Genomic DNA, 23,177 nt, shown 5'->3' with positions numbered 1-23,177 from the left:
GTACCGGAGAAAAACCAAAAAAAGAAACAAAAAACAAAAAAAGAAGAACGCTGTATGGGATCTGCAGTAAAGGGTCTGCCAGCACCGCCTGACTCCTGCTAGTTCAGTTTGTTCGAGAAACGTTTAAACAGCTGGCATGGGCAGGCACTATGCTAGGCAATGGGGGAGATGAATAAAATATGCTCCCAGGTAGCAAAGAGCACATGGAGTGCTGGAAAAGACACAAACCACAGACGAAGAATCAACGAAGGCCTCCATGGAGACACAGGTAAGAAGTACTTGGCCCAAACTGGGGACGCAGGGACGCCACTCAGGGAGACGGTGCCTGCGGGTCTTTCATCACAGCACTGTGATTCTACGGCACATTGCTTATGGGGATGAAGACTAACAGCCACCTTCTATCAATCACACAAAAGCAAGCTTACTAGTTAGATGGAGTCCACGAACTCCATAAACAGCCACATTTTTCCAGTAAAACTGTATTTCTTTCCTAAAGTCTCATCTCAAATCTTTTCCATCTAAATGAAGCAGGACAACCTTTGCAAAAGCTACAGACTCTGCAGTCAGGTCCTGTTTGCTCAGTGCGGCAGCGAGAGACAGCCTGAGCCAGGCTCTGCAGCGCCTCTCGGCTAGACTCAAGGTACACCTGAAGCAGCTGCCTCAGCTGAAGGGCGACTTTCCACCTCCGAGGGCAGGGAGGGGCCTCAGCTGTGCTGGGCCGCACTCCGGGGAGCCCGCTTCCAGCTGGCCGTGCAGCTGCCTTGCCCACAGCCACGCTCACGTCTCTGATCACCACCAAACCACAGTGCAGAGACGAAATGGCTCTGCTTTGCAGCTGCTTGCTGCTTATAAGTTTCTGTGGTCTCTTCTGGCTTATAGGATGGTAATAATAATATACACCCGGGAAGGTTCTCAGTGAGAAACACAAAAGAGAACCTTTAACCCCAAAGACAGCCTAGACACCTCCATCAGCGGCACATGAAACACCATCAGCACACACAAGGTCCTTCAGCAGGGTCCCAAGTTACATAAACAACAGCAACCCACCACTCAGCCAACTAGAAGCGTTCTTAAGGCATCCTTAAAATTACTTATAATTCTGTAAATCTGCAAAGATAAAAATAGCATTAAGTGCCTTGACTTGTTTATTTAAAAAAAGAAAGAAAAACAATGCACAATGCTGTCAGCAATTCACTTCAAAGTGGCTTTACTTGTCTCAGAGTCCCATTTTGGATAATTAAAATCTCTCCAGCTACCCTGTTGTTATACTGTAGGGAACTGGAAGTCAGTAAACCAGCAACTGTATTGGCATAAACAATTCAGTTTCTCATGGAGAAAGGGGAGAAAGGATAACAATTCCAAAGCACACTTCCTGATTATACTCAGTTAATCCAGGAGTCATGAGACTGTACTTTCTATTGTCTCTTTAACATCGGAAGGAGCAGATTTAGATGTGGCTCAGCAGACACACTTGAGTAGCACAAACGAGGGGGAGGTTACAAGCACTTCTTATACCTCTCAATATCCACATTCCTCGCTTAGGGTGTCAGGCCAGGCAATGTTTCCGGAAGACAATGATGGCAACATAAAGGTCTTAAGAAGATGAGCAATTCATTCCAGCTATCCACTCACACTCAACATTCACAGTACTACACTGCACTATGCTGGGGGCAGAGATTACAGAAGTAAAACAAAACAAAAAAACACAGCCCCTATCCTTAGGAGGTTACCATTTGTGATAGACATGTAAACAAACGTCCCACAATATGAAAGTTCTATGAGAGAGAACATGCAGGGTCCTGTAGCAATGCAGGTGTGACTCCTTCTGCTTCTGCCTCAAAGAATCCAGAAGTTTTCAAGGAAGGTTATTTCTGAGCCAAACTTTCAAATATACATAGCAAAATTCTAGAGTGGGAAGACATTCTAGGAAAAAGCACCTGCTCAGAGGTATGAAATTTGAGACTCTGTGGCCAAGTCTAATTTATATCTAGATGTCCCCTCAAAGCCTCATGTGCTCATAGGTAGGGCTTTTGGGGGGGTGTTTGGATCACTGTGTGTGACACTCATCAGTGGGATACTCTACTGATGAATTTATACCTGGGTGTCATGCTGGGAGGTAGAGCCTGGTGGAAGGAGGGTCAGTGGGGGCGTGGCCAGGAGGGTGTATAGCTCTCCTCTTCCCTTGATCCCTCACTCCTTCCTGCTACCAAGCCATAGTCATGCAGCTAGCTGATTATGGTCTGAAATCCTCATAAACTGTGACCTGAAATAAACACCTCCTCCTTTAATTTGTGGGTGTTGGGTACTGTGTCCCAGCAACGAGAAAAGTAACTAAGACAGACAGTAAGCAAGGCTAAAAAGGCAGGCCGGGGTCAAGCTGTCACATGAAAAAGTTTGGACATTATCTTGTCCCTAACAGTGATAGGAAAAGGTGTAAGATTTAAAATCTGTGGTTTTCTTAACAGACTATTTCAGATGTACAAAATCATATGGAAAAGAATATACTGAAGCTGGACATGGTGGCACATGCCTGCAATCTCAGCACGTGGGAGGCTGAAGCAGAGCATCACCGTAAGTTCAAGGCCAGCCTGGGCTACATAGTGAGTCCAAGGCACCAAAAACAACAACAAGAACAACAAAAACAAGCAGAAATGCCGGTACCTATCACCCAACTGAAGGAGTCATTACACCCACCTTTCGAATCATGCATGTGTGTACTCTCCCACACCTTTTCTTTCTGTACTGGGATTGAACCCAGAGCCTTCACACTGAGCCACATCCCCAGTCCTTTATTTATTTATTTATTTATTTTTTTTGTTTTGAGGCAGGGTATCACTAAGGTGCCCAAGTTGGGCTTGAAGTGGTGATCCTCCTGCTTCATCCACCCACAGTGCTGGGACTATAGGTATGTAGCTCTAGTTCATTTATTAGCATCATATAATACTCCATTGTGTAAATATATCACAATCCATTCTGTTGAGAGAAATGTAAATAATATTGCAATAAATATTCTTATTTATACATCTTTGTTTTGGAAAGTTTCTCAAGAAAATATACCTAGCAATGAAATCACTGAGTCATAAGGTCTGGGCAATTTTAAATTTACTAAATACTGTTCAACTGCCCTTAAAGTGAGGCTGCCATCTTATATTCCCACTAGCACTATAAAGACCTACATTTCTGAAGCCCAACTACAGTGACTGAATAAACTGAATAACAGCTGTTGTAATGGGGAGAAGTCCGAAGGCAGGAAGAACAATCAGGAAGCTGGATGTGGAGGTACAACCTATAGTCCTAGTACTCTGGAAGGCTGAGGCAGGGTGATCCAAGTTTCAGCGCAGCCTTGACAATTTAGTGAAATTCTGTCATAACAAATTTAGAAGAGCCTGGGTATTTAGCTCAATGTACAGGCCCTTGGTTCAGCCCTGACCACAGCAGCAGGAAAAAAAGGGGAAGAGGGAAGAGGAAAGAAAAGAAAAAAGAGGACAACACGTAAGACTCATAAAATGAAAGATTATGAGGCCTTGAACTAAATGGGAATATTTACAAAGCAGACTGAAAAAAACCTATCGATGGTGTGGATGATGGAGAAAAGGAATCCAAAGAAACACTGAGATTTCTGCTTTAGCAACCGAACATGTAACAGTATCATTGACTGACACAGTGCATTCTTCCCCTACCCCTCTTTCTTTCCTTGAGACAGGGTTGGCCTTGAACCTGCTATGTAGCCGAGACTGGCAATCTGCCTGCTTCAGCCCCCCAAGTGCTGGTCACCATGGCCAGCAAGGAAAACTTTCTTAAATGGTGCGGGGAGGGGGAAAAGACAATGATATCTTTTATTCAGAATGACAACTCTGGGGTATTGTGGAATTGTAGGTATTATATGAAGTTCAAGAGGCAAGATCATGCTGATAATAAAAGTGGCTTGCTTATCCAGGGAGCTACAAACAATCAGAGACTCAAAACAGTTATGGGCAAAATAAAAAAGAACAGAATATTCTACCAGTTAACACTAGTTTCTCTATTTTTTGTCAGGAAAAAAAAAAATACTTACATGTCCCATGACACAGATACTGCCACACTCCCCTCCACCCCCCGAACTAATTCTGTATCTGACTTTCCGCCTGTCTAGACTAACACCTCCAGCTTAAGACGGAACAAGCAGGGATGAAAGACAAATTCGTAACACTAGACCTCAGAGAGCTACCCAGCTGTGTTTTAAATGTCTTCCAAAGAGAAGATCTGACATCTAGTTCGACAAAGGAAGTAAGACGGTTCCTCTAAGCGTAATCCTACTCAGACACACTTAAATATTTCTATAATATGCTGTATTTTGAACTGTTTGCTCCTCTAGGTTTATGGACAGGTACTTTTTAAGCAAAAAGGAAGTGCTCACTGAGAAGTTACGGGAAAATGCTTGTTTTGTTTTGTTTTGGGATGAGGCCTGCTATGATGTTCAGGCTGGCCTCAAACTCCTACACGTGTAATACCATGCCAGCTATGGTAAGTTAGTCTCCACTCTCTTCCTAATTTAATAAAGAAAAGGAAGCCTAGGAACTGAAGCAATACTTCTGATCTTGCCATTTCATGCTAGTGGCATACAGAAATAACCGGGAAGCTATTATGCCACCAGCGTCAGGCCTGTTTTTCAACTGTACCCGACCTTGGAGAGTGCAAGAATAAAAACCCAGAGATAAGCCAGGCACAGTGATGTACATCTGTATTCCCAGCACTCTGGGTGGCTGAGGCAGAAGGATCACAAGTTCAAGCCAGCCAGGGCAATTTAGCAAGACCCTGTCACAAAAGGCAGTGAGGGCCTGGGGTTATAACTCACTGCTAAGGTCCTGACTTCAATACCAATACCACACACACAAAAAAAAAAGTGAAACAAAGAACTCTGCAGTATTTTATTCTAATAAAACCATGTGTTGAGCTAGGCATGTTGGCACACACCTGTAACACCAGTACTCCAAGAGGCTGAGGCAGGAAGATTGCAAATTTGAAGCTCAGCCAGGGCAACCAGACCCTGTCTCAGGGGTGTGGGTCAGTATGAATGCCCTAGGTCCAATCTCCAGCACCACACACAAAAATAAATAAAATAAACAAAATGTGTTGGTGTCTTCATTTTCTAGAAAGAGAGAAACAGTGGCTGAAGAAATCGGGCTAGCCCCGTCTCATAGGCTACACATTAATACAGAAATGCAGAAGGATTTAAATCGCCCCTACCCTGCCCAGCAAAGTCAGGACTCTAGCCTGTGATGTCCAGTCTTCTCCTAGGCTTGCTCGGCCGCCACCGGCCAGCCACATGCAGCTACCGAGCTGGGCACTGAACCCAGGGCCTTGCACATGTGAGGCGAGCACCACACCACTGAGCTACACACTCAGCCCCAAAACTTAAATTTCAAAAAACTGAAGCAGTATACTGTTTCATTAAATAGAACTTAATTATTGTAGTAGGACTACACTTTATCTACTGGGGCGCATGGGGCATTACGCTACCTGACAGTGTATGTGTCACGCAATTATGTGTTTCTAGTACTCCGCATAAACTCTCCGCCCATCTAGTTAAAGTCAATGGATGGATTCAGTTCCAATGGCTTTCTACATATGGATTTAACAACACCACACACTTGGAACGTCACAGAGCAGCACACATTACAGTAGGCTTCCCACCTCAGCACGACTGACATTTGGCTGGGTGATCTGCTGGGGCTGCTCTGGGCACTGCTGAGTACTCAGCAGCACTGCAGGCTCTACCCACTCCATGCGTACCCTCCACCCCCCAAGCGGCGACAGCCAACACATGTCCAGTGTCCACTGGAGGTGATGCCCACCACACCAGGTGATAGCCACTGAGCTACAAGTGACGCTTCCATAATTCAACTGGTAACTAAACTAAAACACTTACTAAATTATAATTACATTTTATTTCTAGTTTAACACAGTACAGAATAACCTTGCTGGCCAGTCATTTATACTGAAATTGAAACTTTTCACAATATTAATCATAATACATTTTTCTTTGTAACTCAATATGTAGGAGGTTTTAATTGTCATGGACAGTACAATGTCAACTAGCTTCTGCAAAAATGACCAGGAAGTTTTGAAAAATGCATTGTTATTGATAAATTTAGAGTTCCTTTACGATTTATGTCATCTCTCTCTGAATTTGATGTTGACAGAAGAATTAGTGAATCTACTTAACTTGGAAAGATGTGGCTTTGAAACAAATATGCTCTTACTTTGAAGTGAAATGAATTATAAACAATACATAAATCAGTTTTGTAGATGCAAATCAGATGTAGATGCAAATCATAAAGGAAAATGTTTTTAGGTAGTCAATGCAGTTTACTGGAAATCTAAGTATGGAATAACTTGGGTATATTATTCTTTTTCAATTGTTAATTTTTATGAAACCTAATGCAAATCAGATATTTCTAATAGAAGTATCTGAACTGAGATGTACTGTAAGTGTAAAATACCCATTTGACTTCAAAGATCTGATGCAAAAAAAGAAATGTAAATATCTCATTGGTAGTGTTTGTATTGGCTGTATGTTAGAATGATAATATTTGGGGTGTTTGGGATTAAATAACAATAAACCTGATTTCATCTATTCAAAAGTGAAGTTATATGTGACTCAAAATTTACTTCTTTTGGACAGTACTGTCTAGATATTGTTGCAAATGTTTCCCCTCTTACTGGTTCAGCAGCCCTGCGGTAGCCTAAATTTCAGTGTTGGAAATCATTACAATGATGGAGCCCTCAGTAAGCTAAAAACACCAGAGGTTGAATTTTTCTTCAAACTACCTAATCCTTGGTGAATAAATACTACGTTTGCCTGCTTCTGACACTAGGAGGGAAGCATTAGAATCAAACTGACCCTCACCCTATAGGTCACTCCCAAGAGAGAGTAAGCTGCTTTTCTATTTCTACCTTCTGCTATTTGATAATCGGGCCACTTCAAATGCCATTTCTACCATAAAGCAGAATAAACATTAAAGTCAACATCTGGATTGTGTCTTCACCATCTATATTTTGAACTCCTGAAACAAGAGCATAAAATCTTAAGGTTAACTGTAAGAGGAATAAGCCAGGCACGGTGGCGCATGCCCGTACGACCTATTTGGTTTAGTGCTTGGCGTGGCCTCTGCCTTCCTGGATCTGTCATACCGGCAAGAAGGGAGGGACCACTTAGAAACCCGCCAGAAGCATGGATGATGGGTGGCAAGCATTAGGCTGTCGTCTCTCGGAGCTTTTCAAAGGAGCTACCGTGGGTCTTTTTTTTTAAGGTACTGGGAGTGGAACGCAGGACCTTGCGCTTGCCAGGCAGGAGCCTGTGCTGCTGAGCTCTATGCCCGGCCTCAGAAGCTATAGTGGGAAGACCGCTGTCCCGATCACACTCTACCTTGGGTACAGCAGGGTTACACCCTAGTCTTCAGCGGCTCCTCCAGTCTTAACTGCAGTGGCATTTGCACCTATGAAGTCTTGCCATGTGGTATCATCAGTGTAGATCCTATGCTGAGGACACAGGATTAGCTGTAAGGACAGGCACAGTAAGTAATTAATAAGCAATTAAGTCTTAGCCAAGATGGGCCTTCATTTCCTAGCTAGGTGGGGTACTGTCCTGTCTACTATGAACACTCAATAGTTGCACTATTAATCCCTTTTGGGCTGAAGAGACAAAGACAGGATTAAGACATGATACAACGTTAACATAAGCTTTTATCTCAGTGTTTTATTATTATCTATTTTTACCCAGTCAAAAATTTAAAATGTCATAATTTCTTCCCCTACAAAAACTTACCATTTTTACAAAGCTAATTTCAGCTTTTTAATTACTGCTTGTTAGACCCTGTAAGCATTAGTGAATATGCCAACTCGGGAGGAGAAAATAATGTACCACTTGACATATGTGGCTACTGCAGAAAGTTCTATTTTGTTTTGGTTTTTTTTTTTTTTTTTTGGTTTTTCTCCGGTACCAGGAACCGAACTCATGACCTTGCGCTTGCCAGGCAGGCGCTTTTGCCGCTGAGCTAAATCCCCAGCCCCAGAAAGTTCTATTTTGGATTAAATAAGTTTAGTTTAACCCTGAGCAAAATGATTAGAATCCTGTTCCAACCACAGACTCATCTAGTGTATCTACATTATTTATCACACTAAAGGAGGAAAAGGGGCAGATTTTTGTAAATGAGGATACAACTCAACATGTGATTTTAACAGAGGGGGTATTGGCTGAGGGGCATAGCACCTCAAGTACTAAGTCATTCAGGGGAAAGCACTGTAAGACCCAGGGATTTTTTTTTTTTTTTTTTTTTTGTCTTTTTGAGATAGGGTCTCACTGCAGTTCAGGCTGGCCTTGAGCTCATTTTGTAGCCCAGGCTGGTCTCAAACTTGCAATGATCCTCCTGCCCCAGCCTCCTGAGTGCTGGGATTACAGGCATGCGCCACCATACCAGGCAACCCAGGGATATTTGCTTGGCACCCCACTTAGGGATTCAACATCTTGCTAAATGTAATCCACCAGACTGGGTCAGAGCAATGGCCACAAATCTACTCAGGCCAGTCAGCAGTCAGTACACTAACTTGCTGCCACAGGGCAATATGCAGTATTACTGCTGCAAGCAATGCAATAATGCTACCATTATATCACTCCCCGACACACCCCAGGCTATTTCAGAGATCAAATAGAGGCAGTCTGGCATTTGCGGAGGTACTTCAAATTGAACAGAAGAACAAGTGCTGCACACACATTGTTCAGATCTCTGACAACATGGAGAGGGAGGCAAGAGGCACATGGCTGTCTGCAATAGTTTAGGTACCTGGGGGCTCACTGGCGCCTGGATCCTGAATTTCAGTATGAATAATGCATCGGAACATATCCATGCTGTTGCATTATCAGTACTTTGTCCCTTTTCTTTGCTGAGTAGTATTTCAGTATTACAGTGACGTCATAGCTTATCCATTCCTCAGGTGGAGACAGCTGGGCTTTCTCCAGTCGTGACAGTGTATGATAAAGCCACTGTAACACTTAAGCTACATTCTCTTTTCACTTGGGTAAGTACTTCAGAGTAGAGCACTGGAAGATCTACTCTGGAAAATAAAGCCTGAGTCTACTCATGCTGTTTCTATATAGCAGAAGTACGTTTTCCCAAGGAAACAGCAGGGTTTTCTTCCTTGTTCATTTGTATCACATCTGGGCCTCCAGAGGCAGGGAACATCTCCAGATCTACCACTTACAAACTCCATTCACACACTCTGCCTACTTTTAGACCTAGATCATTAATAAAAATGCTAACATACCTGATGCAGCATCCCAGGAAGCAGTACTCTTTCCCAACCCTCATACACTCTGCCATTTAAGTGTACACACATTTTACAGCTCACTTTGCATCAATACTTTTTCCCTATATTCCTAATTAGTCAATCTGCCATTGAGTCAATAATCTTCAGTTTATCATTTCTAATAGCTACAGGAAAACCAATCAGAGCTTTCCCAACTCATCAGCAAATAATGTATGTTTTAAAAATCGTGGCTACAGCCAAAGACCAAGAGAGAGCACCCTCAGAAAGTTTGCAGTGTTACTCCTTAACATCAGCTGAAACGCAATACTGGGCTTTTGTACACCTAAAATAGGCTGTATCTTGTCCTAAGAAGCCTTTCTAAAAAAGGCTGTATTAATTAAACTAAAAAGGGAAAAAAAAGCATAATTAACATACAAAGCAATAGTATGGCCTAATTAATCACTATGAAGAGCAATTGAATAAAACAGTATGCATTTTTATGGAGTAATTTAATCTGGCAAGTAATTAATCACAGAAACACTAACCAAAACAAATGGATTTCCCTTTAAGGAAGTCACATTTATCATCTCTAATGTATCCCAAACTCTAATTTGTTATCCCAACTCAAAGGTGCCTAGGAGACAATGAATTGTCAGCCATAGTAGAACACTGATTTTTGATGAGAAAGAACACTGAGGGGCTGGGGATTTAGCTCAGCGGCACAGCGCTTGCCTGGCAAGCACAAGGTCGTGAGTTTGATTCTTAGTACCAGAAAAAAAAAAGAACACTGAGCTTTTCAGTGGGACTGAGGTCTGCAGCAATAGGTGTGGGGGTCTGAACCCCTAGACTTCTAAATCTAGGTCAGTTCAGTGAAATCCGTAAATAATTGCTAAATGACTCATGCAGTGAGAACACTTAGTATTAGAGGTGACAATTACAGGTCACAGGCATTACCAAATCCCAAAGAGAGGCCCCTCAGCAGAGGGAAATAGAGGGGGAGTAGACAGATGAATGCAGTGACATTTAACTCAAAGAAATTCCTCCTTCCTTCCCGCTTCCCTTGGATTTTAAAAAATGACCCATTTCCCCCCAGCCCAACGGCCTTACTGGTTAGAACACCAAAAGGCTGATTGTCCTCCCGTTCTCCTGTTCCCCGCTAACACCCCTTACAGGGGCTTGAATGCAGGGCTTTGCATACACTTGGCAAGTAAGTACTCTACCACTGAGCTACATCCCCACCCCTTTCTGTTTTATTTTGAGATGAAAGACTCTCTAAGTTGCCCACACCAGCCTCAAACTTGCCGTCCTCTTGCCTCAGCCTCCTGGGTAGCTGAGATTACAGGTGCGTGCCACTGGCCTGGCCAAACTATGTTTTTCTGAATAGCCTCAATGTTTAGAGACACAGTGCCATGTATCAGCTTTAGGTAGAAGAAGCTATCTTTGGACCTCCTCCGTCCCCGCTTGCTCTTTGTACGGCTGTGTAAGAGACTAGATGGGCTGCCTTTCTTTGCCAAGGCAACTCCTGGCACTTACAAGCCTTCCCTCTAATATTCCCACATCCCCCACCCCCACCCCGTACTGATCTTAAAGGGCTTTGCTTGTATTTTTAGCACAGCCCTGTAGACTGAGGCACTGGCTCTGGGACCAAAGTTTTCTCTACTGACCTGCTCAACCTGCTGGCACCTATGAAACATTCAGTAAATTTTTTTTTAAGGGGCTGGGGATTTAGCTCAGCGGCACAGCGCCTGCCTGGCAAGCGCAAGGTCGTGAGTTCGATTCCCGGTACCGGTAAAAAAAAAAAAAAGATTCTAAATTTTTTTTAAAGTGTTCACCCTTGTTCCTTCCTTTATAAAGAATCAATAACAACTAGAGGGTGATAGCTTTACCACTAGTGAAGTCTACAAATTTCAACAAAATTTAAACCGTTTTTTCCCCCCAGTGCTAAGAATTGAAGCTAGGAGTGCTGTACCACTGGGCTAGATCTCTAGCCCTTCATTTTTAAATTTTTAAAATATTTTTATCAGCACATAATGATCGCATTCATCACAGGGGATTTGTACCTGTACATGATCTATCTGGCTTCTTTGTTCCCATTCCCGTGCCCTGCCTAGAGAGCAGGGGCTGGGACTCAGGTGGAGGACGCCCACTCTAGGCTCTGAGGAAGGCTCATTAGGGGCTGGGGCTGAGCCTGAGCTGGCCCACAGTTCTGGGGCACCACGGAGTGGCGATAAATTCCAGCTATGAGGGTCAGGACTGGAGCTCAGTTCCCAGGAGGACCCAGCAAGTGTGAAGCGTTGTGCAAAGACACCGTGGGCCCTGGGTCCTCCTCACCCACCAGCTGGAGCTTTGCAAGCCACGATCACTAGGCAAGCAGATGGTGCCCTACTCTCAGCAGCTCAGGTAGGTTGATGTCCAGGAGCACAGAGGGGAAAAGGAAGGCCTCGTGTTGCTGCTTCTGCCCAGCTAGCTTGTGGCTTGGGGACTTACATCCTCAAGCGCCCTCAGGGACCAACCGCTCCCTCCACCCTTCCAGTCCCCTGTGCAAAGCTCGCCTTGCAGCGCCAGGTGCAGCCTGTGCTCCAGAGATGGGAACGTCTGCACTGAACGCAGAACGCACGAAGGCTCCAGGAAGTCAGAGTGGCCTCCTCCGTGCCCCACCCCCGACCGCTCAACACCTCTGCCCTGTGGTACTGCTGGTGCCTGCTCTGGCCAAGCACACAGCCATCTACAGACTGGTGGAGGCCCAGGTTCACTGTACCCAATATGGACCATCTTCCCGCTTCCAATGCATCGCCCCAGGAGGCCGCCACCCAGGTCCCCCAGGCTGTCATGGGGGGCAGAGCAGCACACTCTACCCTAATCTATTCATTAATCAGCTGTTTAACCCGCCAGATTACACACACCCTCAGTCTCCTGACACTCGCCTCTGATGGGTGGTGGAGAACGAGGTTTCCTGTCTTGCTGGCTCCGTGGGGAGGGGCTGGCAGGTGCAGTGCTTCTCTGGCTCGCTCTTCCCCTCCATCCTGGCAGGATGTCCGAGGGTCACTTCCCCCACTCTCACCTACACGACTCCCACTCTCCATGCCATTCGGCTTTTGTGTGAAATTACCATGACTCTGAGCTTATCAGACTGCAGAATAAACAGGTTTTACATTTCAGGATTTTAAAAATGGTTTTAAGAAGTGATAAGTTCAGCGGTGATAACGCAGGTCAGAGAAGTCCACGTGCTCGCACTGGCCAGCTAAATCCTTCGTGGGCACTGCTGAGAGAGGAGTTAAAACCTGTCTAGGACAGAGAATATTTAATAGTTTACCTAAAAATGGTATTTTTTACATGTGATGCGTGTGGTGAGTCAGTGAAGAAAACACGGGAGGAAAAGCATGTGTCTGCAGAAACTGCAAAGGCCTTTCTCGCACTGACTGCGATCGAGATTTCTGGGGTGATGACTATGAGAACCACATGAAGTGCGTAAGAGAAGGCCCGAAGTACAGTGGCAAGGGCTACCAAGGTAAAACCCACAAAGGTGACGTGAGGCAGCAGGTGTGCACTCAGAAACTTAATGAATTAATAAAGAAACCAAATGTCAGCCCCAAACTCTCAGAACAAATTACTGCTTTTGCCAGAGTGCTCCAGAAAAAGGTGAAATTTCAGAACTGGATGAAGAATAGCTTAAAAGTTTACAATGAATCCATTCTGGAGCAGGTGTGGAACATCTACTCTGAAGCTTCCAGCAGTGAGCCAGGGAGTAAGGGTCAGGACTAACAGCCCCCCGAGTGAGGAGCAGAGCCACAGGCGGAAGTCACCCCCAAGCTTCCTCCTCTAGCACAAACTGCCCCACAGAAGAATAGGTACAGGTGGAGAAAAATAAAAGAAAGGAAAGAAGGACTGCAAAAGAACAGGAAAAAAGAAAAGAAAGAACTAAATTCTTTCAGCAAGAAAGAAAATCAGCAAGAAGATTCAGAGTCAGAAGCCTAAGAAGGACAAAAAGGGGCTGGAGACAGAACGGAGGCTGACAGAGGGGAGGCCCCAAAGGCCAAAGGCTGGGCAGGGAAGGAAGGCAAGAAGCCGCAGAGCCAGGGGACAACAGAGGGGGGGCCCCGGGAGGATGCCACCGGAGAGGAGCAGAGCAAGTCAACCTCTGGAAAGAGAAAATGGAGCATTCAGAAGCTGAAGCAGATTCTAAGAAGAGAAAGGTGACATTCCCAGGACACTCTGACAGAGAACCATAAAACCAGGAAGCTCCTGCAAAAGGTAAATTCAACTGGAAGGGAACTATTAAGGCAGTTCGAATGATCAGTCAAGAAGCTGAGGAAAAAGGTCTTGGCTCAGTATTACATGGTGATGAGTGACTGTCACAGGTCAGGGGGGAGCTCCTTCAACCTGAAAATCAGCAAGTAGCCCAGCTTCTGGTTCTAAAGGACAGAGTTAAGCTTCTGAAATGAGCATTTTGATATTCAGAAGTTAAATGTGGAGAGCCAAGCATGGTGGCGCATGCCTGCAATTCCAGCACTCGGGAGCTGAGGCAGGAGGATTGATGCAAGTTCAAGACTAGCCTGGGCAACAAAGTGAGCTCATGGCCAGCCTGAACTGCATAGCGAGACCCTGTCTCAAAAACACACACAAAAAAAAAAAAAAAGAAGAAGAAGTTAAATATGTTGTGGTGACTTTTTCCTTTCACTACAGTTTTTTAAATGTGAATTGTAACATTTAGTGAATTATAACAACCTCAGTTTTACTTTCTAAAGCCATATTTTTAAGGAAAAATATATTTTTGTTAGAACTTTTATAAAAAAATAAAATACATTCTTGTCCAAAATTCTAAATCTGTGCTGGCAGAAATTATTGTACTTTTAAAAAAAAATCTGTGTGGAAAATTTTTCTAAATGTAGCAGCATAGTGACAAGTCAAAAAGTAATTCCTCCTTAGATCTGACTAGTAAGTGTTCATTTAACTGCATCACTTCTGTACACTTCTATCAGACTTAAAAAAGGAAGTGATCCCGGTTAGACGCCAGCTGCATTATGAAAAGCATTTCAGATGTATCTGGCCATGTGTGGTAAATGGTGAGGCCAGAATACTGGAAGACACTTTACATGGGCAAACGCACAAGGGTCAGATGTGGCAGATCAGCACAGCAAAACCGAGAACCTACAGAGCCACACACAGGGACAACTGAGTCGGAAGCAAGGGGCAAAGGCAATTCAGTGAAAGACCGTGTCTCTGACAAATGGGTTTGGACACATGTAGTACAGGGCACCTAGAGAGCCACACACAAACCATGGGCTGTGGTCCCTCCCTCTTACCATATAAGCACTATCTCAAAGTGGGTAAAATGCCAAAACAAGGGCTACCTTTCCATTTTATAATATCCTCTTTGATTTCTTTTTCAGAGTACTGTAGTTTTCAATGTAAAGGTCTTTTACTTCGTTAGACTGATTCCTATTTCATTTTTTTGGATGGTACTGTGAATACTGTTTCCCTAATTTCTCTCTCAGTGAGTTTGTTATTTGTGTACAGGAAAGCTATTGTTCTTTACTTTGCATCCAGCTACACTGCTGAATTTGGTTATTAAATCTAGGAGTCTTTCAGTGGAGCTTTTGGGGTCTTCCACGTACAGTACCATGTTATCTACAAATAATGATAATTCAACTTCTTCCTTTCCTATCCTTATTTCTTTTCTTTCTATTGTCTAATTGCTCAGGTTAATGTTTCCAGAACTATATTGAATATGAGAGGTGATAGTGGACATCCTTGTCTCGTTCCTGATTTTAGAGTGAAAGCTTTCAGTTTTTGTAGATGTTGACCATTTAGTATGATGCTGACTGTTGGTTTGTCAGACATGGCTTTTACAAAATTAAGATAAAGAACTTCTATTCCAATTTTCTGTAGAGTTTTTATCATGAATGGGTGTTGGACTTTGTCAAACACTTTTTCTGACTGAGGTGGTCATATGGTTTTCATCGTTGGCTCTGTTAATATGGTGTATTACATTTATTGATTTACATATGCTGAACCATCCCGGTATCCCTGGGATGAATCTTACTTGTTTATGGTGTATAATCTTCTTGTTGATTTGTTGCATTCTGTTTCCATAATACTGAGGATTTTTTTTGTCTATATTCATTAGGTAGATTGGCTTGAGTCTTCTTTTTTTGGTTAGATCCTTCTCTGGTTTTCATATCAGGATAATGCTTGCTTCCAGGAATGAGTCTGGGAGTACTGCTTCCCTTTAAATTTCATTAAAGAGTTTGAGAAGTACTGGCATTATGTTTTATCTACATTTTGTGTAGAATTCAACAGTGAATCCATCCTGACCTGGGCTTTTCTTTTTTGGTAGTTTTTTTTTTCTCAATTAGATTTTATTGGTACATTTTAATACATAATAATCACATTTATCATACAGAATTTGTACCTGTACATGATATAACTTGATTCTTCTTTGGGGGGTAGGGTTTTAATTATGTCTTCAATTTTGTTGACTGATATTGGTCTATGTAGAATTTTTCTATCTTCTTGATTCAGCTCTGGTAATTCCTATCTGTCTAGAAATCTGTCCATTTTTCTGTGTTTTCCATCTTTCTCAAAGTAGGTACTGATGATCTGGATTTCTGCAGGATCTGTTGTGATTTCACCCTTTTCATTCCTAATTGCATGGATTTGATCTCTTCTTTCCTTTTTTTCCAAAACGTTGGCTAAGGGTTTGTCAATTTTATTTACCCTTTCAAAGAACCAACTCTTTTATTCATTGATTCTTTGTATTGTTTTCTTAGTCTCCATTGCATTAATTTCTGCTCTGATCTTTCTAATTTCCTCCTTCATACAAACTTTCAGCTTGACTTGCTCTTCTTTTTCTAAAAGCTTGAGGTTCAACATTAAGTTGTTTATCTGAACTTGCTGTTTTCCTGATATGGGAGTTTACTGCTATAAATTTCCCTTGTAGGACTGCTTTCATTGAGTCCCATAGGTTCTGGTATGTTGTACTGGCATTAGCGTTTAATTACAGAAACTCTAACTTCTTTAATTTCATCTGTGACCCACTGGCTGTTCAGGAGGGTGTTATAAATTTCCATGTGTTTATGACATTCTTGTTGTTTATTTTGCCACTGATTTCCAACTTCATTGCACTATGGTCGGATAGTACATATGGGATAATTTCAATTTCTTTGCATTTTCTTAAGCATGTTCTATGACCTGGTATATACATATGTACATGGGACATTCTTATATGCGATCTATTTTGAAGAATGTCCCATGTACAGTTGAGGAGAATGTACACTCTGATTTTGTGACATGGAACACTCTATAGACATTTACTAAGTCCATCTGTTCAAAAGTTTGGTTTAGTTCTGATATTTCTTTGTTGTTTTTTTTTGTCTGATCTATTTGGGACAGTGGTGTATTGAGATCCCCCATTAAAATTATATTTTTATGTCCATTAATATTTGTTTCAGACAGTTGGGTGCACTGGTATTTATGTGAACATATTTATGACTGTTATCTCTTCCTCTTGCATTGTTCCCTTTATAAGGATGTAGTGCCCTTCTTTGTCTTTCTTATTCAGTCTTGGCTAGAAATCCATTTTGTCTGCAAATAGAATAGCTACCCCCTGCTTTTTTCCAAGTTCCTGTCACATGGAGTACTGTTTTCCATTCTTTGACTTTCAGTCTATGAATTTCTTTTTGAATTAAATGTGTTTCTTGTATATAGCATATTACTGGATCTTGCTTTTCTTGATCCATTCTGCCAGTCTGTTTCTTTTGATTGGTGAATTGAGACCATTTATATTGATTATTATAATTAATATGTATTAACTTATCCTTGTCATGTTATTTTCCTGTTGTTGGCTCCCTTTCTTCCACCTCTGTTTAACTGCTTGCTTTGGCTGGTGGATTCATTCTGTTGGGGTTCATGGAGCTGCAGTCCTCATTATCCATTTCTACAATATCCTTCATTTTGGAGTGCTGGTTTGGTGGTCATGAATTTCTTTTTTTGTTTTGTTTTTGTGGTGGTTTTTTTTTTCCCCCCAGTACCGGGAATCAAACTCATGACCTTGCACTTGCCAGGCAGGCGCTGTGCCGCTGAGCTAAATCCCCAGCCCCGTCATGAATTTCTTGAGGTGTTCTCTGTCATGCAAGTATTTTATTTTTTCATCAAACTTGAAAGATAACTTTGCAGAGTACATCAATCTGGGCTGCAGACTGTTTCCTTTTAGGGCTTAAAATACTTCACTCCAACCTCTCCTTGACTTGAGAGTTTCCACTGAAAACTCTGCTGTGATTATGACAGGATTTCCTTTATAGGTAACTTGTTTCTTTTCTCTAACAGCTTTTAATATTTTGTTCTTGTGTTGAATTTCTGGAATCTTGACTATTATATGCCTTGGTGTGTGTGTGTGTGTGTGTGTGTGTGTGTGTGTGTGTGTGTGTGTGTGTGTGTCATGGCTAACTGGAGTTCTATATGCCTCACTTACTGTATGTCAAATTGTTTTTCCATGCTGGGGACCTTTTCTGCCATTATTTCTGTGAACAGGGTTTTTTTTAAAGTCATTCTCCTATCTCCTGCTTTTTCACTGACTGATCAATCTTCTGTTATTTTTCTTTGCATCATCTAGCAGCTGTTGGACTGATTTTTCAACCTAAGTACCATTATTCATTGCCTAGACCCAGTCAGTATCCTTCCCACCTATCTAAGAGAGGAACTCTGTCGATCTGCACTGAACAATAATCACTGAATGCAGGTACTGTCTTACTATAAATGAGTGAGACATGGATGCAACCTCCTTCAAAGAGGTCAAAGACCAATAGAGAAGACAACAGATAAGCATACAGTCTCTACTGTAATCCAGCAGGTTTGGCTTCAAAGGATGAAGTGATATCCAAGATGCACTATTTCAAGAGGCAAGATGACAAGTTGGGGAAGGTTATATGGGGCAGGGAGGATATATGTACAAAGGGCCAAAGGCACACAGTCTGTCTAGATAATTACAGATATCTGGTTTGTCCAAACAACTCTAGGTGGTATGGCATAGCTGCAATGAGGTGATGTATCCCTTCCTACTTTTCTAGATTATTAAGAATGCCAATATATGTCACACTACAGAGATTAAAGTTTATTCTTCAGGCAATGAGGAGGCAAATGAAAGTGATAACTGCTTGGAAGAGAACAAGAGCAGGAGTTAGGGTGAAAGAGAGAGACTGTAAGCTTAGAGAATTGAACTGAAAAAGCAATAGGGAGAATAATAGTGGTATACAGTTTTTATGCAGTAATAAAACAATGCTCAGTAATAAAAAGGAATTAGGTACTAGTTATTTGCATACCCATGTTAAGAACATTATTCACAACAGCCAACGACAGAAGCAAGCCAGGTGTCCATCAACAAATGAATACACAAAATATGATATCCATAAAGTGAAACATTATTCAGCCTTAAAAAGGAAGGACATTCTGACACATGCTACAACATGGACAAGCCTGCAGGATATCATGCTCTATGTGATGAACATAAAGATGTTATATGTTTTCACACATACAAGGCATCTAAAATAGTTAAATTCATATATACACAAAGTAGAATGGTGGTTGCATGGGCCAGGAAGAGGGGAAATAGGCGTTAAGTAGACAAAATTTCAGTTTTGCAAGATAAAAAAAGTTCTAGAGATATGCTGCACAACAATGTGAAGATATTGAGTGTTAGTGTACACTTAAAAATGTTTACGATGAGCCAGGAACAGTAGCACACACTTACAATCCCACCTGCTTGGGAATCTGAGGCAAGATGATCACCAAATTGAGCCTAGCCTGGACAACTTAGCGAGACTCTCTCTAAAAATAAAAAATAAGGATGGAAGTAAAGCTCCACGGTAGAGTGCTTGCCTCACACGTAGAAGGCCCTGTGTTGAATCCCCAGTACTGACAATATTTTATGTGTTTTTTCCACAATTAAAAACCCTAAAACTTCATTTTAAAGGAATAAACTACAGATGCAGTGAGTAAATTCCAAAACCCTTGTATTGAGTGAAGGTAGCAAGACACAGAACAGGACATACTGTATGATTTGGTTCTAGAACAGTCAAAACTGGACTGGGGGTGTGGCTGCTTGTTACAGCATTTGTCTAGGACTTATCCCCAACACCATAAAAACAAACAGCAGGTACAACTAATTTATGGAGAAAGAAAACAGAGAAAGGTTTATATAGTTCCAGAGAAGGGAGCCTATCGACAGGAAAAGAAGGGAAATGAGGGCACCTCCTCGGGTGACAGTAATGTTCTGTCTTGATCTGGCTGGTGATTTAACGGGACGGTCTGCATATGTAGAAAGCGGTCCAGTTACACACCTACAATGTCGCATACTTTACCAAACATAAATACACCTCAATTTTAAAAACCAGAAGATTGGATTTCAATGAGTGGGTAACATTCTACAGTATTTCATCAGGTGAGTGTTTCGTGTATGTCCATTTTATACACAAGCTTTATTTAAAATGTTTATTAATACTCTATATCAAATAGTTCATTTTTTACTTAAAAATTAGTTCAAACAAAATAGTCAAAAGCAAGAAATTTCAATCACTCCAGTCCGAATCCCATCTAGTTAATTAACCCACCACAAAGGTGACATATAGTCAAACGTTGGGGGGACCTTGGGCGCTCCACTACCCGGAGTGACTCCAACCCCAGAGGTTGCTCCCGCCTGGGTGAGAATGAGGAGACATCAGGAGGGACCGACTGCCTCTGAAGCTCCCTGAGACAGGCTTCTCCTCGTATGAAAGTGGTGTCAAGTGACAAAGAAATGAACGTACTTCGGTGCCCTGATAGTGCAGATGCACTAGCATACCTTGTACCTGACATCCCTCTCACCTGTTATTGGTTTTAAAAGAAATTATACAGAAATCAATTAGAACCAAAAAAAACTCATCAAATCCCTTACAATAAGAGCCCACTTCGCTAGAGCTTGCACAATATCTCAGCTCCAGGGTATAATCGAGGTAAAATTAATCAAAACCTATATAAAAAGAACAGCAAGAGACAGTTCAAGAAGAAAATCTTTCCTCAGAGTTAGGAATTTCTGAAGTTTGATCACTGAATATGTAATTCTGTTTATTATTATCTTCTACAACATAACACTATATTTATAATTACGCTGTTATCATCGTAAAATGCAGACACAATTCATTTAACAATTAATCTACTAGAGCTAAAAGCTCTTACCATGTCTTCAATTGCCTGCTTAAAACCCTGCCTCAGGTCCAGTTTCAGATTGTCACACACCTGCATTAAAAGCCCAGGGGAAGTGCAACACACACAGCAGGGCGTGCTGAGGGGAGAACTAGCAGGCTGCAGAGTCTCACACGTCTGCACCCCGAAGGACCCCCCTCGGAAGAGCCCTCACTGGGTGCACTACACTCACTACTAATTAAAAGAGAGAACAGTAGGGAAGAAGGAGAAAGCACCCTCCTCCTCAGCTGAGCTCCCCCGCCCGCCCCACTCCAAAGCTGCTCAGAGCCTTTATCTGTATGCTCTCTCTCACTTCTCAATATAAGGACTAATGCTAGCTCCGATTTTTTCTCTTTAAACTCTTCAACTGGTAAATCTCTCTGCTGAGGTTTTGGGAGAGTAGGAGGCTGAAGGAAAATCTGAACCATTTTTTGAAGGTTACTATCCCTGATTTTTCTATAAAAGGATCTTGTTTTTCAGGTCTGGCCTTGGCTGATGATTCCACACCCACAATTTTTTCTTCAGAAATCCACTCTTAATGGAGAGCTCTGCAGTTGATTCTTGTCATAGTCACCTTTCTCATTCCTGGGACAAAATACCCAACACCCAGGAGTTAAAGGAGGAAGGTTTATTTGGCTCACTGTAGAGGTTTCAGTCCAGAATCAGCTGGCTGCAAGGCAGGGTGGTGTGGCAGAGGGGCCCTGCAGAGGACAAGCACTCCCTGGCAAAGCAGGGCGGGCAGAGGCAGCAAGCGAAGGACAAGCCCAGCCCTCTTTCTGTTCCTTGTATTTTATCCACCCTGCATGCCCTGAGGGCAGGGGACCCTTAGTCCTACCCAGAACTATGCTGAACCTGTCAGTGGACTCACTTAGTAGCCACACATCCTTAATCCCAGCATCACACACTCTAGATCCAGCCACCTCCAAAAAGCCGCACTGAGGCTTTGGGGGGGGACATCTAGATACAAACCATAACAATTCTCTTTTTGGTGCTGGGAATCAAACTCAGTTCCTTGTGCTTGCCAGGCAGTTGCTTGTGCTGCTGAGCTATATCCCTGGCCCCATAACAATTCTGAAGAAATTTTTTCAGTCTCCAAGGCTATATAATAGCAGCAAGCCAAAGCCCAGGAAGGGGAGAGATTAGCCCCAAATCATCCACAGTGGCAATCAGGAATAGATCAAAGCATCTGGACAAAGATTTAGAAAGCATATTTACCAAATGTGCTGATGATACAAAGCTACAGAAGATAACTGATAAAAGGTGAAACTATCAGGATTGAAAAAAACCACTCTGATAAGCTCAAGTGATGGGGTGAAACCAACAAAATATATTTAATAAGGACAAAGCAAGAATACAGAGTAGTTTTAAAAGAAAAAAAATCCACTGTAGATGTTCAGAGATTTACCAAAACAGTAACTATCTCAAAAAGTAATTTTTTTTCTTTTTTTTTTTTTTGAGACAGGGTCTCACTATGGAGTTCAGGCTAGCTTTGAACTCACTATGTAGCCCAGGCTGGTCTCAAACACGCAACCATCTTCCTTCCTCAACCTTCCGAGTACTGGGATTACAGGCGTGCGCCACCATGTCTAGCTCTAAAAGGAGGTAATATTTTAGATGATTTTTATGTTAGTTTGTTCTTTGTACTTTTCTGCATTGATTTTTTATTATAAGCAGTACGTGTTAAGATGAAATAAAAATCAAAACAAAGCAAAATATTACTGCCAACTGAATATAGTACGTGGATGAAGGGAGACTAGATCACTTTCAACAGATCTGAGGTTTTAATGGTCTAAATTTGCTATGAATGAACAATGTAATTCAACTGCCAAATAATCTGCTGCAGTTAAAAGTGGCAAACAAAAGTTCACAGGACTAACGGTCTTAGAGTCTCAGCCACATATCTGGGTTCAGCTCTGGGTATCCTTCACTCCAGGAAACATTTAATTGAATACAGTACTTACTTAGTAAACCCAACGACTACATTTTAGAAGCAAATTAAGAAGTTAAAATGTATCCAAAGAACGGCATAGTTCAGTGGCAGGACACTTGTCTAGCCCTCATGAGGCCCTGGGATCAATTCTCCCAATCAAGAAAAAAAAGAGAGAGAAGTCCAAAAGGCAGTCATAGCATGCCAGAGATCCTGAAACCATTCATACAGGAACAAATGAAGGCAGAAAGGTTTCTTACCTACAAAAAGGCAAACTAGCCAGGTGTGGTAGTACACATCTATAATCCCAGCACTCTGAGAGTCTGAGGCAGGAGGATCACAAATTCAAGCCCAGCCTGAGCATTTTAGCAAGACCCGATCTCAAAATAAGAAATAAAAAGGGCTGGGGATTTAGCTCCTTGTAAAGACTCTGGGTTCAATCCCTAGTACTGCAAAACAAAACAAAATAGGCAATACCATGCATGTAGCCCTCTGAAAAAGTTAGCATTTAGATGACAGTTGTTTTTTTGGTGTTGCATCTGAAAGCAGAAACAGAATCAACAGGTTCATATTATAAAGAGGATGGTTCCAACGCAAGCAAGAGATTCTCATGATTTAAAAAGCTAGATCAGAGTCCAGTGGAAAAGAGGTCTGAGTCAATAGCCATTCTGGTACAAACCTGAGAATCTGGAGATTAAGCTCCTACGGACAGTTCTTGTATTATTCACCACAGTGCAGTGAAATCTAAAGC

General features: G+C 42.2%; 1 protein-coding gene and 1 pseudogene across 1 annotated transcript in view; one reads left to right on the top strand and one right to left on the bottom strand.

Annotated features, from left to right (window-relative positions):
- LOC102024117 (chromosome unknown open reading frame, human C10orf76) overlaps nucleotides 1–23,177 on the bottom strand; it is a gene marked incomplete at its 5' end in the record, with an annotated part of 155,381 nt that overhangs the window by 46,117 nt on the left and 86,087 nt on the right.
- Nucleotides 12,163–13,779, top strand: LOC102023810 (annotated as a pseudogene).

Source organism: Chinchilla lanigera, unplaced genomic scaffold, assembly GCF_000276665.1.
Source record: "Chinchilla lanigera isolate Chin_1 unplaced genomic scaffold, ChiLan1.0 scaffold00084, whole genome shotgun sequence".
Classification (NCBI taxonomy): domain Eukaryota; kingdom Metazoa; phylum Chordata; class Mammalia; order Rodentia; family Chinchillidae; genus Chinchilla; species Chinchilla lanigera.
Note: the sequence above shows the minus strand (reverse complement) of the source record. Positions and strands in the feature narration are given on the sequence as shown.